Consider the following 16,609-nt stretch of genomic DNA (forward strand, 5'->3'; position numbering starts at 1 on the left):
GGAGACATGTATTGAGAAAAATGTCCAATGAGAAGTAAGGAACTTTACGAAGTGCGAAGGGTTATCGGTTGCGTGACCTGTGATGGTTGGATCGTGTTGGCCGGCATCTGCCCCTAGACCGAGTAACCCCCTACTTAGGGGAGTGAATCAAGGACAGTCAAGAGGCTGATGTTGTTTTGCCTAGCAAGTGTTCAAGTGACTGAAAGCCAAGGAAAGTTACGTGAAGTGTTGAAAATCCTGAAATGTTACCAAGTGGATTTGAAATCAGTATTGAGAATTAAGCAAGTTGAATGGACTGTGAATTTGAAGCCAGACAAGCTGCCTTCTTAGGGAAGGGAACCCCGATATCTTGTAACTGTGTTGAACTTGGGGAAGGGAGGCCCGAGGTCTTTTTGTGGTACTGTTTTGAACTTGGGGAAGGGAAGCTGAGAGCAAGCCAGGAGCTGGAATAAGCTCAGAACTTTATTTTTGAACACAGTTTCTTTGGTTACTGACATCCCTGCACATTGTATGGCTTTAGTTGTGAGGGTAGCTATAGGTTTTGGACACAGACAGACTTTTGAGTTGAACTTTATGACACAGACTATCCTTAGTTTCTTTAGTAGGGAAATCCCACCTTAGTATACAGCAAGTAAGGCCTTACTCCATCCAGACATTCAAGAAATAAATAATTGATTTTAGAAAATGTGAATCTGTTGTCTGTGTCTTACTTCATGATGTTTTCACAATTGCAAAGAGCCACATTTGTGATGATCATCGTCAATTGAGAGCAAACGAGCATTGCCAAGAGCCAAGTTTGTGATGGACATTGTCAAGAGGCAAATAAGCCTTAATAACCATTAACGAAAGATGAACGGTTGATAAATGGAAATGTGTATGAAAGAATAAAACACAAAGAAACCTGGAAAAGGGGCCTGATGTTTTTGGTCAAGTGAACTGTAACAGTGACTAGGCTTCATAGCAAGAGTGTGAACTGTGATGCGTATGATGGCCTGTTCTGAAACTGTGGAATGAATCAAGCACAAGTAAGGTGTGCCGGTTGCGTGACCTGTGATGGGTGGACCGAGTGGTCCGATGACTGCACCTTGACCGAGTGCTCCTACAGAAGGAGAGCCACTCCTTGATTGAACCAAAGAAAACATATGTACACTTACATAGAGGGACTGAACTTGGTTGAATGATAACCACACTTGAAGGAGCTGGGAAGTGTCCCACTGATTTAAGTTATTTTGGAACCTTTAGGTACCTGAAAGCTTGGGGAAGGGAACCCTTCATTGATAATGTGAACTATTTGAACTTTGGGGAAGGGAAACGCCTTCTCCATCCAAGAGCTGGAAGAAGCTCTGAACTTTTATGTTGAACATTTCTTATGTAATGCTGACATCCCTACACATTGCATACATTTAGATGCCAGCAGGGCAAGTATAGATTTTGGACACAGACAGATATTTTGCTTTGGACTTCCTGACACAGACTATCATTAGCTTCAGTTAGGTAGCGAAATCCCACCTTAGTATAGGGTAAGATAGGCCTTTTTCCAACCCCCTTCTTAATTAATAAAAGTTTTAAACTCTAATGGTGTTCATTTGTCTTTATCTCCTGCATAATGCCTTCACACAGTCTACTGATCAAAAATGGGGAGAAAAAAAGCCATTCTTAAATATATATGGCTGTGAAACCTCTGTGTATTTTTAGAATCTTTGGGTAGACAGTGTTGTGATCACTAGATGACTCCACGTTCATGGAACACCATGTTTATTTATTTATGTATGCATTTATATAAGCTTGCTAAACCCGGAGGCATCAAGGCTCGTACTGAACACTCATTTAACAAACTAATTAATTATCCAATTTATAGTTTGTGTCCACCTCTTTTGCCAGAAAGATATTTAACAAATTCACATCCCAACCCACATTACATTACAAGCAATTCTGACGTCATGGGATAACAAGGCAACTCCGCGGGCAAGTCACCGAACTGCTTGTCCAAATGTACAGCCATTGTAAATCTCAAACATGGTCAGGACAGCTCTATGAATAACAATTTCGTGAAACATCCCACTCATGGTCTGGCACGCTTTGTAAAATGTACTGTCTAGAGACTGAGAAAGAAAGTACCAGAGACCTGGTGCTTAGGAGTTGCTTACCCCTCACTACCCTTATTCAGAGCGAGGTTGGATACAATGTTAGTCACACATCCATATGGTTATATAACAACAAAAGAATTTTTGTCAATAGCACAAAAAACCAAGGGTAGAAGAGAGAGAGGCATACAAGCGAATAATTTTAATTCACAGTCTTAAAACATTAAAAAACTACAAATAAGCACATCAATCACATACAAGTCAAGTGAGAAGACACAAATAGAAAAAATATAAAATTCGTGTCAAACAATTATATAAGGCGAGGCTCCAGGTGACAAAAAGCCTTAGGGAGAACAAACACAGGCGAGATGAAATAATACACCTTCACTTCCTGATACAAAAATGTTGCAAAATAGCGAGAAAATTAGCATTTGCTGAGATTCAAAATGTCGACATGTTTCGGCCAATGCTCATATGGGACAGTTTCTCAAGTGTCCATATAGAATACAGTTGTAGTGGCCATCATCAGGACAAGACATTTCTTCAAACACAGCCTTATAAATGATTCGATATCGGCATCACACAGATCTAGAAAAATGCACATATATATACAATTAATCATACAGCATAGACACACTTACATCTATATTGAAACTAAATGACAATGACAATGTGGCCTCTAGTATTTGGACATACCCTATGTTGGCTGATGGAATAGCCTGACAATCTTTTAAATCCTTCAATTGTGCCACATAAACCAACCAAATTCGAATACATGCTGAGCATCATGCCCAGAACGTTTTACGATAGAAACATAACATTATATGACATAAAAAAGTGTGTGGATCCAACCCTTACCACTAGCTACTGTATAGGGTGTGATAAAGAGAAGAGACAACCAATGACTCTTGCACAAGCAGAAATGTAGCACAGTATGATTACTTCAATAATCGTTAGGAGGATTCATAGTGTGCTCTAGATGAGTGGAAGATAACAGGACAATAATTCCATTTTGTGCCATTCTAAACCCAAAACTATTTATAATATGATTTGTACCGGTATCTAAAGTTGGACCAAGGTAACGGTAAAAACATCAAACTAAAAAACATTGTCGGGTGAACTTATTTTCTTTTTAGCTCAGCCCGAGAAAAACTAAATGTAGGCGGACTCTTAGCATAATTGCTTAAGTGTTTATCATCTAAATGATGCAGAGCAAATGAGAACAAGTGTGTCGCATGTGTAGACAAATCATCTATAGTTGAAAAAGACAACAAACTTGTTTGTTATGGAGAGAAGCAATTACCCTTCCAAAGGACATGTCAAAAAGCGTACCTTTGTTTACACGGAACAAAGCCCCTGGCGATTTTTAGCGAGTGGCAGGCACGATTCTATCAGCGTTGCATAATCACATACATCTATTGCCAAGTGAGTCCAAAGTAGTTTGACAATTAGTTAGTCAAAGTTCTGCACAATACAAAAAGGAAACCAGTTAAACTGGGCAGCTCGATGCGAATCGAGCGAGTAACTCTGGGCGCAATGGGGAGTCTAGAGACTGACACGTAGCACAGTACTGCAAGAAGCTCTAGGGACCTGAAACTTAAATGCCACTCCAAATGCCCCATTTCATCACTTTCATTTAGCACATCATTATGGATGACGCAGCATATAAATTGTCATTCTTTTCCCCCAGACCTTGACAAAGTGCATTACAGACTTGACACTTTTGACAATTAAAACAATGCTAAACACTAGCAAGAAAATAAAGAAAGAAAGAATTAGATTTGGCTCAGCATGCCTTCCTTTGTGACACCATAATCCAGAATGCCAAAGATAAATTATAACTCGTCCAAAAACAACCGGATGAATTTGTAAAAATGTTGACCAACAAGAAAACGAACAAAGTCAAAAAAGATCGGGCCAGTTTTGAAAAATATTACATCTATCCTTATTTAGCAGCAGGCTATACAGGACAAACATATTGGCCAACTCATAATCCACAATATAGAGGAATGGCAGAGCCCCCCCAAAAAAGCTGGGTAACTTTTTTCAGACTCCTCATCAGGGTCTGAACAGGAAATGGAAGCATATTGGTACAGAGGCAACTTTACAAGGAAAGGACGGAGACATCCTTTTTTAAGACTGGGTCAATTCCGGCAAATGGGAAGAGGAGAGATGCCTCCACCTCCTCCCAATCCTAAATCAATACCTATAGAACCACCTCCTCAAATAGATACCTACCAGACCAGGATGAGAGCCTATCAGAGTTAAAGGAACTGTCTCCAATATTTAACATTTCCAAGCAGGTCTTAACTCAGGAAGAACTTTCGGTTTTGCAGTAAGGCCTATCCTTTGTAACTATCAATAACACTTGTAAAATGAAGTTTCAAATTGACTTAGACAGTTCCTCCCCAAGATAAGACTGCATAATTGTTTTTAAGGCATAGACACACAGACTTCTGAGACACTCTATGTCCCTTTCCATGTTCCCTCCACTTGTATCAATTAGAACAATACCATGTTCCTTCCACTTGTATCCATTAGAACAATACGGTCTCGAAAGAGGTGCTGACATTCGAGAAACGTATTCTCAAAGGTATGAATTCCATATACGATACGACTCAACAGACTCAAATTTTGGTCAAAACAGAAAAGAATTGCTGAGGTCTTTAAAAATGTATCCATCTACTGTATTTAAACGTGCAGATAAAGGTGGAGGCATGCTTATCATGGACAGCAACAAATATGACAATGAGGCCCTCAAAATACTGGTTGACAACGAATCAAATATTTCCCTCAAGGGTGATCCTGTCAAGACCATTGCACAACAAATCTTAGGCAGCACGTAATTAGGTATGAAATGCGTTTTTTTTTCATGGCGAAACAAATGGAACACTCCAGTCTTCTACATACTCCCAAAAATACACAAACATTTAACCAATGCCCCTGAATGCTCTATTGTTTCTCTATGTGGGGCCATTTTGGAACCAGTAGGGAAATATATTGATTTCTTTTTAAAACTGTTAGCCATGGGAACCCCCACCTATTTAGCAGACTTCGGGGATTTTATTGTTGCTTTTGAAGATTTCTCTTTTGATAAGGATTACCACCTTTTAGTTACCCTAGATGTGGTATCTGTGTATTTCAACATTCACCAAGGGGAAGATGTACAAGTGTATGGACTTTTGCAACAAGTTTTCTTCATGATGTTCCAACATCTTTCATTTTGTAACTACTGAAATTGCACTGAGCCAAAACTCCTGCAGGTTTAAGAATACAAACTACTTGCATACTAAAGGCACAGCAATGGGGTCTTCCTGTGCCCCCAACCTGGCAAATTTGTACCTGTCAAAATTCGAAGAGTTGTACATTATAATAGATACCAACTCATATAGACAGGCCATAAAATGGTACATACATACATACATACATACACCGCTACAGGCACTTGACTTTTCTGAGTAGGTTCACCAAGCCTTGCTGATTTCGGCTCCCACTACAGCACGGCCATATCTACCAACAACTCTGCGGCATTATGCGGCTCTCCTGAGTTCCATAATCTTCGTGTTGAACCAGGTCCTTGATGCATCATATGTGATGTCCCGACGCCTGCCATGACGGCCTCTGTCCACAGCCCGACAGCACCAAATCCATTTAAATTAACGATGACACTCTGAAATTCTATTGTCCTCGTGCCCCTATGAACACGACCAGTCCTGATGACAGTTCGGACTCCTTCCCATACGAACTGTGTTACTAAACAACAGCTCCAGAGAAGTTAACTGTTCCGAACTTGAAAAACGTAAATAGAGTGTCGACATGTCTTACAATGAGCCATGTACTGAGCTGTGACTCAAAAATACCTAAAAATATGCATCCTGCAATTTAAAAATAAAAACGAATTGGGTTCATGTTCATACACGAATGTCTTTAAATGCTGTTTCTTGTTTTGTCATGCTATGATGTATAACTTCAGACTGTGTCAATCTTGCCATATGTCTTCTCCTGATTTTAGTTAGTTTTTACTAGAATACATGTGTTATGTTTTTCAACACAGTGGGCCTCATTATGAGTTTGGAGGCAGCCATGCCCTTAATAAGGGCATGGCTGCCTCCAAATTCGGGTCTGGGTTCCCTGAATGGGGAAATACCGGGCCATTCCGCCCTAGGAGGGCCCGGTATTTCCCCATTCAGGGAACCCGGACCCGGACCATCCCCATTCAAGCCCCCATAGGGCTCAATGGGAATGGGGAGGATGCAAACAACGGGCACGTTAATAACGGGCACGTTGTTTGCATCCTGGACTCCTCGCGGGGCCCAAGAGGAGCCCTCGTAATAGGGCGGTATGGGGTTAACGGCTCTGGCACCTTTAACGGCGCTGTTAACCCCTTACCGCCAACCTCGTAATGAGGCCCAGTGTGTTTTACTAGTGCAATTGAATGCTTTTCCACTAGACTCTAGACAGATTTTGACACCCGCTCAGCGCTCGAAAGGCGAGGTAGCTTTTGAATCAACTCCTTTCTCTTACTGTTCATACCCTCAAGAGTCAAGCCCCCCGTCACCAAAAAAAGAGGGCACTTTAGCCTTTGTTTCTTTGACCTTTTTATATACCCACACATGTCCCATCTGAGTTGTAGATCCCGTGACTTAACCCAGGTATATGCATGTAAGTAGTTTTGTTTTATATTTTATAAATAGTGTTTTTGCCAGTCATCCATTTTCACATTCATTTAATTTCTTTTTTAATATTATTTTTATTTTAGATTGACCGAACCAGTCCTTACGAAAACAATTCCCCTCCAGGGATTTTGCAGTTGTTGAAACTGGGGAAGGAGTCACTTGCTCAGTGCCCTTTCAAGAGCTCTGTTTTGAAGACAAGACAGGAAGATCAGGAAGATCAGAACTTGTCTCATCTAGTAGACTGGACTTTTCATAAATTGATTGGAATTTCTTTTGAACTTGTGGTACCTTTAAAATTAGCCGGCACCAGTTCACATATTTGTAATGTATGGTGTCCTAGTGTTATATGTTAGCACTTGTTTGTGGCGATGACACTATTTTTTCTAATTGGATATTAGTATTTGTTGGCTCATATAATTTATGGAAGCCTTTCAGGCATATGCATTTTATGTATAGTGTTTGACTGATTATGGCCCAGCTGGCATATACACTAAGCTTGATTGATTCATTGTATCAATAAACTGAGGTTACTATATTCAATTGTTTCCTTTGATTAGTTGTCCGCCCCAGCGATGAGGGTTTGGGGCCTACCGACCTTGTTTTACCTTAGAATCACTGAGGGAGTCCTTGTAGGGGAGATTTTTTTAAGCCTTGTGGTTGGGTATTTAGGCATGTCTTCATGACTTAGGCACTCCTGGTGATTCTCTCAAATGCACCATGCTCCCAAAGTGGTTGTCGGCAGAGTAGCCTAGGCTTAACTTTCTGGAGGCGGAGTGGCATGGTACAGTGCACCTTTCCACGAACACCACATGAAAATGTCTCCACGCACTATAATTTCACAAAAGTAAAATCTTTACAAAAGAAAAGGCAGAGATATATCAGTAGACTTACAGGCAAGTAAACTGCAACACTGTAACAGGTCAATAGAACAAGTTTGAAAGAGTTCAAAGAAAGTGTACTTTCTGCAAGTGAAAATGGAGTAGTAGTTGAGTAAAACACTTTTCTATCTCGGCCAGTGCAGCATTTTCAGGGACTCAGGGGAACCAGTTATGCAGATTCTGTCAGGCTTTTGTGGAGGAAGAGTTACATTTTGCAAAAGTATTCAAAGGAGTGGTTTCTGGAGTTCTGCTAGAGTTTAAGCCACAGTAACCCCTTGATGATGAAGAGGGGGCCGGGAAGAAGATTGCAGAAAGAGGAAAAGCTCTACAGCAGCCCCAGAGAGTCAGGAGAGCATTACCATGGATGTAAAAAGCAGTTCTGCAGCAGGTAGTTTAGCAGTTTCCAGACATACTCACTGTGCGCATTGTTTGGTAACTGCCATGGATTGCAGGGATGACACACTAGCTCAGGAGAGCCGTGGGAAGGACGATTATGGAAGAGTACGTGTTTTCAAGATCAAGGTTTGGAATCAGAGGGGCAGTAAAGCAGTGAATCTGTGGTCGTCGGTAGTCAGTGCTAGACGGTTCCTCTGGTCTGTATAGTGGAGTCGAAGCAGAGTCTTTTTGAGTTATTGAGGAGTGAGGAGCCCAGACACTCAAACTTCTGTTTGCTGTCTTTGCTGACTTTTTCACTGTGCTTGGATCAGGATTGGGACTGGGTCTCTGTTTACCAGTCTGTTCACCAGCTTCATTGCTGCGCGCGGAGGAGCCCAAGACTCATAAGCACCTGACTCTCGCGGAGCGGCGCAGAGTCGGTGCAGAGTCTTTTTGAGTCTTTAGGAGGCGGACGCGAATTCTATCATCCACCCTCCACCCACCAACAATGTCTCTGCCAACTGGCCCTTTAACACGGCAGCGTATGTAAGCAGAATCCCTACTGGGTGCACATTCGCTGACAACAGGCAGTTTACCTCGAGCTGCGTCAGCAACAAAACTGCCTACTGTTGATTTAAAAGAAAAACGTACGCACTGAATTAAAATGGAGGTAAGTGTGAACGCGCAGCAAATTTCAATACTAGAGTCAGTAGAACAATTTGCCCAGGAGCGCATAGCCACTGTGTCGCTCTTGGTGATGCTGAATTTAGTCTCTTTGAGCCCATTAAAGATCTTTTCAATGTCCCTTGCCCCACCCTCTACAAAACAATCATTAATGCAGACGATCTTAACAGCTGGTTTAATCGGTTTACACGTACTGCAAGAAGATCATGGAATCGGCCTGTTACAATCCACCGTTTAGACGTTTGGGACTAATGATTTGATTGCAGAACCAATCACAATTTTACAAGCGAAAAATTTAACTCAGGATGTAATTGCAATAAAACAGGGTGGAACTATAAATGATGAGATGGACATTTGCAAACATTTAAAAGAAGAAACGCAGCTTGAGACCAACGATATTATCTGCCTGAGGAATAAACATGAGATCTTTACAGCAGTCTGTCAATTGACACGAAGTCCATCAAAGAAGACTCCCAGTGAATCCACATTTCAAGCTGAATTTCAGCTTGTTGTAAAGAAGCGTACCCCACAATTATTCCAACTGGAAATAGCTGCTCATGCAAAAAATTCGACCAAGACTCAATATTTACAGAGTATGCAACCGATATGCGAGGGGTTGCAAGACAAAGGGTGGACAGACTCTCTTTAGACATCGCAGAGATCAAATCGCTGATGGCAAATCAAGAAAAACAGCAGATGCTTTTCAATAACCCTACATCTACTGATATACACTCTCGTTGACATCTACTCCACTACATGATTCTAAAGCAGGTCTGGCTCAAATGCCATTAATAAAGTAGGGCCAGAAACCAAATTTACCCCTGGAAAGCTATCATCTAAATCAGCTAACAACAAGAAAGGATAAAGCTACCTCCCCGTTATTAGAACAACGGTCCCAACACAATGATTCCGGGCCAAAAACTACAGCTTATGATCGCTGTCAATGTGCCATGGACAAACATAGCACTTATCCAGCTATTCCAACAACAATGTTGGATTTACAGAATGTGCTTATGACAGCTTTCACCCATGTGTTGCTACCATTCATGAAATGATATGAAACAATGACAGAAACTCTAAAAGATCAGGTGACGCTGCTAGCTCTATGACATTCTAAACAATTTTTTTTTAGAATCCTTTGCAACGAAAGTGCAACAACGAATCTATTTAGAGGCTGAAGCTTCCCAACAATTGTAACAGGGACTCTTTGAAGTTGCTAGGAGCGATAGAGCAGACAAAGCCTCTATGGCGGCTTCAATGACAGAACTGATGTTGATAACTCAAAGAAAATGTAGCTCTTCAATGAAAATAATAAGACTAGGGCTCCATAAGGAGCAACTAATGGGGAAAAAGAATAAACTCCAAAAGAATGAGCAACAAGGGGAGAAGGCTGACAATCCACTTTATAAAAAAGATGTACTTCAACCAGCGGTAATTCAGCCACAACACATTTTGTCCAATGCCGCTCAACTTCAGAGTCAGATACCAACAAAGAGTGTATTGTCTCTTCTGGTAGAATGTGGAGCTGCCAAAGAGGTAGATAACGCTAAGAACATGAAACAGCTATTACAAGTTGAAACAACAAGTTGCCATTTGAGGGTGACAGCCAACAAAAGGAACTTGGAAGCACTTCAGCCTAATTCTTTGACAGGGGCAAACCAATCCATTACTGAACGTTTGGCAATATTTTACGCCAAATTGAGAGCAGCAATGGACACAAAGTCTAGAACTGGTAGTTTGCAGCCTCAGAGAACTAATAAAACTGATAAAAAAAGGAAATGCCCTCAAAGAGGCTCTCGTGCATTTTTACACAATTTGACATTGCCACCGATTAAGACAACACTACAAGGTTCAAAAGGAAAGTTGGGTTGCCCAAACAATTCTAGGGACAAAGGTGATGATAAAAACCGCTGTCTATATCAAGACGAAATCGAGCAAAACACCATTGATGACCAAGAGGTGCATGATTTATTAATGAATCTCTCAATTTACAGCGAAGAGAGAGAATGCCCAGTAATTGAACAGAAAGTGACAAGAATGTCGATTGAAGATCACGATCAGTCTTTATACATCATAGATGAATATGTACAAGGCTATTCAATAAACGTGACAACAATATCCTCTAGTATGAAGAGATTTGGATATCGAGTTAGACACCTCAGCAACAAGATGGTCCCCACTTAATAAAACAAGGCAACAGCTGTCCACCACAAGAAGATTACAAAGTCGTCACCAATATAAAACAAATCAAGAAGGCCAAAATCCAATCAGAAGATTGATAGAAAATGAAAATACCAGATATTAGCAACGAAGATCCGACAAGGATATAAAAATGCCAATCTTTGTTGATCCAAGAAGGAAATCTGAGAAATACAAGATGAGCATTGAAAGAACTGAAATTATGGATGATTCCCTCATTCTTAACAGAACTAAAATCTTGTCATTGTTTCACGTGATTCCAAACCTTTGCAAAATTCAATCTCATGATATATTGGTAATTGAATTCCTTTCGAGGAAGAAACAGATATAGTGGAGATTCAATTTACCACACAGTCTATGTACAAACAAGCATTGGATAATTATGCCCAGTTAAGGTCTTTGGGTTTTCGTTGCCTAGCAAGTGATGACTATCTTCAACAAGTAAAAACTCAAATGATAAAGATTAATTGAAGTCAAATGACTATACTGACATCACAAAATTCCTCCCAACAATCTTCTAGTTCCCAGGAATCGTCAAGTAGGTCAGTTCAAAGACTGTTAAATGGACCATTGTCTCAAGTAACAGAAGGAAAAAAAGAAGAAAAGCAAATCCCAAAAAAGAAAATACTCACAAATCTCAAGTACCAATACTCCAATAACAACGACAGTTCAAAGCAACTTCTACCATTTCATTATGCTTATGGAATACAAGAGGCTCAAATCACTTGTTTAGAAATGGAAATGCAGATTTGTGGCTTTTTGATATGATATGTCTCCAAGAGACTTGGTTAGTAAATCAGCCAACTTGTGAAGGCTTTATAACAAAGATAAATCCTGCTATTATAAGAGAGAAAGGTCGTCCTTCAGCTGGCCTTCTCATGCTTATTAAAGCAGACACGAGTTTTAGGATAATAGAATCATATAATACTAATGCATTTATCCAAATCACTATGTTAGACCACCCGGTATCTACGAAGTCACACGAAAAACACAATATGTTGGGAAACAATTGTGAGAAATTAGCCCTGGTAAATGTATACTGGAGCACAGCAGCGATACAGGAGACGGTATTCATCAATACAGTATTGTCTAACATCGATGCGCTGCAGCTAAAATAGAGAAATATTGATATCATAATATGTGGTGACAAACTTACATCTATTTAACATAATAGCAACAAAAATACTGGTTGACAAATTGGAATTGAAAGCCTGATTATGGTCTGTTGAAATGGATAAGCGAGAGCTGACATTAGCTAACTCTTTGTTCGCACAAGAATGATTTGCTCAACCTACAAGAGTCAGCTGTAACTCAAAATCAACATTGGATTATAGCTACATCCCTGATACAATTCGATCGAAGATCCAGGAATTTAGAACAATTCCATCAGATTCAAGTGACCACTATAAAGTTACAATTCACTGGGAATACATCTCAGAGCAGGCACTGAAACAATGATTACCTCCATTAATACTTAATAATGGTCTACACAGATTACGCATGTCTGATCTACAAGTGGGACATCTACAGGAAGCTTTTTGTAATCCAAGTTTGTCAGACAGAGAAAAGTTAGACTATGATCAGCTATTGATACTCTTTAGGCCCCCAGAAGTAGCCCTGCTGCACAGCCCAAGAAACATGTCCATGCATATAACACTGAACTTGTAAAAGAAAAATAGGAAATTAGGGCAAACATTAAAGCAGTTGCACTCTTGCGTCAAGATCAACAAATTGTTCAAACTAAACAGTTCAAACAACAGAACAGAAAATGGGTCAAAAACCATCAAGCCCAGATTACACAAAATGACGCTGAGAAAATGCTTAGTAGACTATCTGAAAGAAACACCAGAGACTTGTGGAGCCTCATCAATGGCAAAGAAAATCAAATTGATCGATTAATCTCTGGAATATCTGATTCAGATTGGGTGGCCTATTTCCTAAAGCTATATGGACCTCAAGATGGCAGAAGCGAAGAAACGTATTTAGAGCCAATAACATCATGGGACATTTCCTGGGATTATAATGATATGCTCAACCACATCGAACATATGAATGGTTCTAGAGCCCCCGGTCCAGATGCGCTTAGCAACGCGATTATTTTTAGAAAACGCTGTTATGGGCTTAAATCTGCTTTAAATTGATCAAGACAGAAGTCGAAGGATTGCCAATACATGGAGAATTGTAACACTGATTCCCATCTACAAACTGGGGGACAGGAATTTACCGACGAATTGCAGGCCTATAGCCCTCCTAGATCCCTTAGGGAAAACTTTTGCGGCATTCCTGTTGAAAACCCTATCTGATTGGGCGTTCAAGAATGGGCGGTTCGATGTAAGACAAACAGGTTTTACAAAGAACGTTGGTGCAAATGTTAACCTGTTGTTATTAAATTGTCTAACTCACTCTGCAGGGCACACTCTGGATATTCTGATTTCCTCAGAACTTCCCCTTTCTGTCCCTCTCACCACTCCTCTTGGAGTGATCACTTTCTCCTTTCCTCCCATCTCACCCCCTCTACCCCACAGACCAAGCCACTTCCATCATTGCCACCCACCTTCTCGGTCATCCGACCCATGAAGTGCGTATCAGTTGAGGCTTTAGCCGCCACTTTCTCAACCCCCTCCCCCTTTGGCTGATTCTCGCCCTGACACAGCCCTCTCCACACTCCACTCTGCTATATATGATACTCTTGATATCCTTGCCCCTGTCATGAGAATCCGCCTGAAGCCCAAAGCCAAGTGCAACTCCTGGTACGACTCGGACCTCGTCACCCTTAAAGAAAAGTGCGGGGTGGCTGAGAGGAAATGGCGTGCTTCTTGTGCATCCTCTGACAAACTGGTCTGCCGCCTGCTCCAAAGGCAATACCGGCTCTCTGTCCTCACCAAGAAGAGAGCTCATAGCCAAGCCCGCGTCTCAGCAGCATTTAATAACTCAGCTGAACTCTTTAAAATCTGCAAGGAACTGGCCAATCCTGCCGCAGCCTCTACCTCTCCTGTCTCTTCCCAGGCTCTCTGCACGCACTAGCTTCTCACTTCATCTCTAAAACTCAGGACATCCTGTCCTCACTCTCTTTCTCTCCCATCCCACCCTATACTCCCTGCTCTTCCTCTGGCCCTTCTGCAGCCACCGCTCCTCCCTCCTTCTCTGCCTTTCCCCTGTTCACCGCAGATGAGGTTCCTAGACAAGTCCAATCTATGAAAGTCTCCAAAAAACAGGCTCACCCCTGTTCCTCCAAAACCATCAAGGACCACATCGACACCCTGGCTCCTGCCCTGGCTGACTTCTGCAACCACTCCTTCGCCACTGGAGTCTTCTCATCCCCCTGCAGCACTCCCATGTGCATCCTCTTCTTAAGAAACCCTCTGCCAATCCCTCCTGCCCGGCCAACTATCGCTCAATCTCCATCACTCCCTTCCTGGGCAAGCTCCTGGAGAAACTGGCCATCTCCCAGCATAATGTCCACACTGAATCTGTTGGTTGTCTTCACGACCACCAGTCTGGCTTCAGTGGTGCCAGTGCTGCCAGAAGCACGGAAACTGCTCGCCTGAACATCCGTGAAGACCTGCTCTCAAACCTTGACTCTAACACCCCCTGTGTCCTCATCTTGCTTGATCTCTCTTCTGCCTTTGACACTGTCAACCATTCCATCCTGCTAAAGTGTCTCCGTAATAACCTAGGTATCCTCTATGACCGACCCTCACAGGTCCAACATGGGTCCTTCCTCTCTGCTATCTTTTTCTTAACAAGTGGTGTCCCCCAGGGGTCTAACCTCTCTCCCTGGCTGTTCAACCAGTACCTGGAACTCCTTGCCCACTGCATTTCCGCTCTCTGCCCAAACTTTCAGTGCTACGCGGATGACACTCGGCTCATTTTCAGGCTACCTTTGGCCACCTCTTCCCTGTCCCTCATCTCTGACTGTCTGTCTATCATCCAGGAGTGGTGTGCCGCCAATAACCTCTGCCTTAATGCCAGTAAGACTGCAATTCTCCTCATCGGAACACCCACTCCCTCCTTTCCTGTAGCTCTCTGGCCAGCCTCTCTTGGCCTTCTTCCTGCTCCCACATGCAAGGCAAAGAACCTGGGGGTCATCTTCGACTCCACACTCTCTTTCTCCCCTCACATCTCTGATGTCTCTAAGAAGTCACACTACCAGCCGCACCTCCTCAGAGGTATTCTTCCTTTCCTCTCCTTCCTCCAGAAGCTCAGTCTCCAGAGCTCTGGTTCTTTCCAGGCTGGACTATTGCAACAGCCTCTTTCTAAATCTGCCTGCTTCTACTCTACGCCCTCTCCAACTCATCCAGAACAGGACTGCAAGACTTGTCCTTGGCCTCAAGCCCAGGGATCGTATCTCTCCAGGACTGAAATCTCTGCACTTGCTCCCAGTGGCTGCGAGGATTAAGTTCAAAACCCTCTGCATCATCCACAAGGCCTTCGTGGGCCTTGAGCCTCAATACCTTCAACTCTCTCTTCCTAAGTATCTTCCCTCTCGAGCTCTTTGCTCATCCGCCTCCAACTCCATCAGGGTCAGTCACTTCTCCAAGCAACGAGTTGGCGGTAGACCTGTCTCTTCCAGTGGGGACTCCCTCTGGAACAGCCTCCCCCCCTCCCTAAAACTTGAGGAGAGCCATCTTTGATTCCGGAAGCACCGAAAAACCTTCCTCTTTGCTTCTGCATTCTCTCCCCCTCTGCCCTGCTGAAGTCCTGGCTGATACTGAGACTGCACGGGTTACCTGTCCACCCATCTGATCTCGGGTCCAAGCCCTGCCAGTTGCACGCTTGCGCTGCCTTCCTGGGAACCCCTGCACCTGGGGACTGTTTTCTGTATCCCTACAGTCCCCAAACCAGCACTTATGTCTGCACTCACCCTGCACTTGCCACCAGCTGGCCGTTCTTTTTTTATTTTATGTTGTTGTTATTTTATAATCCCATGTACTGCACTTTCCCCTCCCCCTGCACTTTTCTTTCCCCACTCACCTGCACTTGCGCGATCTCATTGTCACCTGGCCAAGTAAGATCGTTGTCTGTCTTCCCTCTGTTCCCCCACCCTTGCCTCATTGCGCCTTGAAACACTTGTGTTTAGGCACGTTATAAATGCCATATCATATCATAAAACAAGAGGCTGTGAAGAATAAGACCACCACATATGCGATCTTTTTTGACTTGCAATTAGCCTTTGATATGGTGAATCGTCAGAACTTATGGGGGAAAATTAGAAGCGTGTAAATGCCCGAAAGACATCATAGAACCTATTAAAGCGTTATATTCACAGGCTATGCTAAGAGTAAGGTTATCACGAGACCTGGTGATGTCATCTCTCATCACAACAACAAATGGCCTAAAACAAGGTTGCCCTTTGGCTGCCACGCTTTTTATTCTCTATACTTCTGATTTAAGAGCAAGTCAAGCGCTCATAGCTGCCAATCCAACAAAGCTGAACAATACTGAGGTTCCATACATGTTATACGCAGACGATCTTGTCCTTCTTGATAGGACCCAAAATGGACTTCAGAATAGACTGTTGGCTTTACTCAAATATACTGGATTGAATCATTTGAAAATCAACATTAAAAAAAACAAGTGATGGCATGGTCTCAAAAATCACATTTTACGAGTAAACCCCTAGCAATATTTATCAGATGGGAAAAGCTTGTGCCAGTAAAAACAGTTAAGTATTTAGGGGTCTGGCTGAACCAATCCACAATGGCAGCAGACT

General features: G+C 42.3%; 1 long non-coding RNA gene across 1 annotated transcript in view; it reads left to right on the forward strand.

Moving 5' to 3' along the window:
* LOC138521026 (uncharacterized) overlaps positions 1-7,536 on the forward strand; it is a 193,006-nt gene extending 185,470 nt beyond the window's left edge. The window contains exon 3 of the long non-coding RNA XR_011282917.1: positions 6,844-7,536. This is a non-coding gene — a long non-coding RNA (uncharacterized lncRNA). The remainder of the gene's footprint in view (positions 1-6,843) is intronic.
* Positions 7,537-16,609: the final 9,073 nt, after the last annotated feature.

Source organism: Ambystoma mexicanum, chromosome 13 (genome assembly GCF_040938575.1).
Source record: "Ambystoma mexicanum isolate Mex_15411 chromosome 13, UKY_AmexF1_1, whole genome shotgun sequence".
NCBI classification, from domain to species: domain Eukaryota; kingdom Metazoa; phylum Chordata; class Amphibia; order Caudata; family Ambystomatidae; genus Ambystoma; species Ambystoma mexicanum.